At 48.8% G+C, this 1,969-nt stretch overlaps 1 pseudogene; it reads left to right on the top strand.

The window, feature by feature from the left end:
- Window positions 1–1,431: 1,431 nt before the first annotated feature.
- LOC124799393 lies at window positions 1,432–1,549 on the top strand (annotated as a pseudogene).
- Window positions 1,550–1,969: the final 420 nt, after the last annotated feature.

Here is a 1,969-nt window from a genome sequence, read left to right as displayed (position 1 = left end):
TGCCGCGACCCCTCCCAGACAGCAGAGCCTCACATATGGTCGCAACCGTACCCTCCCCGCCCCCGCCACCCTCCTATATTTAGTCGAACGGGCGACGACGCCGTCTTTTCCCCGCCGTGGGGGTGCAGACGACGGCGCAGCCACTGCTCCTTTCTACATCTACACAGTAATCGCAAAACAGTTTGCTGACACAGAAACGCGCTGTAGAAAACGGTATGAAAAACGTATGGACTGTCTGGAAGGAAGCTAAGGAAAAATTTAGACACGTCATATGCGTACCACGTTTGCACGGTTTACCTCCCGTAGTTCCAGCGATATGCTTACATGTCACTACTCCTATCACCACAAACAGGAGTGCAAGCGGTGTCTTACCTCCACAGTAATTGCCTACTAATGCTAAGTCGTGTAATAGGATAAAAAAAACGGTTCAAACGGCTCTGAGCACTATGGGACTTAACTTCTGAGCTCATCAGTCCCCTAGAACTTAGAACTACTTAAACCTAACCTAACCTAAGGACATCACACACATCCATGCCCGAGACCGAGCGAGGTGGCGCAGTGGTAGCACACTGGACTCGCACTCGGGAGGACGACGGTTCAATCCCGCGTCCAGCCATCCTGATTTAGGTTTTCCGTGATTTCCCTAAATCGCTCCAGGCAAATGCTGGGATGGTTCCTTTGAAAGGGCACGGCCGACTTCCTTCCCCATCCTTCCCTAATCCGATGAGACCGATGACCTCGCTGTTTGGTCTCTTCCCCCAAACAATCCATCCATCCATGCCCGAGACAGGATTCGAACCTGCGACCGTAGCGGTCGCGCGGTTCCAGACTGTAGCGCCTCGAACCGCTCGGCTACCACGGCCGACTAATAGGACCAGCAGCACTGTTTGTTCGCTGATGATGCTGTTGTGTACAAAAGAAAGTATCTTCATTGTACGATCGTAAGAAATTCCAGAAAGACTTTTTAAAAATTTCTTAAATATGGATGAAGCCTACAACAGAGAGAAAGAACTCTGAGTATCGCAGTACAAGAGTAGTCGTGAACGTCTCGAGCATGTCACATCGTACAAGTATTCACAGGGGTAATACTAAAAACTGATCCGAAATGGGACGACTAAGTGGCCTTAAAGTACATCGGTATTATGGAAGGTGAGTGGCTCACTTAAATTTGTCGTTAGGGATCTCGGAAACTGCAATGCATCTATAAAGGAAATTGCGTATAAGATGCTAGTGCGACCATTTATAGAGTGCTGTCGAAGTGGTTAGAGCCCATCTGATACGCACCAAATATCTGTTGTGACTAGACGAAACCACTTTCGTCCGATCACAACTGTGGGTCCTTTCATTGCCCTGGGCGAAGGCTCACCATACCAGAACACACTTTATTACATAAACGAATAGAAGATTTAGTTAACTCTGATACAGTTCTTTGGCAACGGCCTTGCCGCAGTGGATACACCGGTTCCCGTCAGATCACCGAAGTTAAGCGCTGTCGGGCGTGGCCAGCACTTGGATGGGTGACCATGCGCGCCGCCATGCGCTGTTGCCATTTTTCGGGGTGCACTCAGCCTCGTGATGCCAATTGAGGAGCGACTCGACCGAATAGTAGCGGCTCCGGTCAAAGAAAACCATCATAACGACCGGGAGAGCGGTGTGCTGACCACATGCTCCTCCTATCCGCATCCTCAGCTGAGGATGATATGGCGGTCGGATGGCTCCGGTGGGCCACATGTGGCCTGATGACGGAGTGCTTTTGATACAGGATTGCTTGATAAGTTACAACTATTATTGGCTATTGAAGCCTCACCTGATGCACAGATTTACAAACTGTTCTCATGCAGTACAGTATTCCAGATTTAAATGAACAAGTCCATCAGAAACTTTAACTATCATGTTGGTACTATAGTATGATGTTGACTCCTTCAGATCTTGACCTATTGCATACTCAACATTATATTGACCTCAACGT

Source organism: Schistocerca piceifrons, chromosome 5 (assembly GCF_021461385.2).
Source record: "Schistocerca piceifrons isolate TAMUIC-IGC-003096 chromosome 5, iqSchPice1.1, whole genome shotgun sequence".
NCBI classification, from domain to species: domain Eukaryota; kingdom Metazoa; phylum Arthropoda; class Insecta; order Orthoptera; family Acrididae; genus Schistocerca; species Schistocerca piceifrons.
The sequence above is the reverse complement of the archived record's forward strand: the minus strand, read 5'-3'. Positions and strand labels throughout refer to the sequence as shown.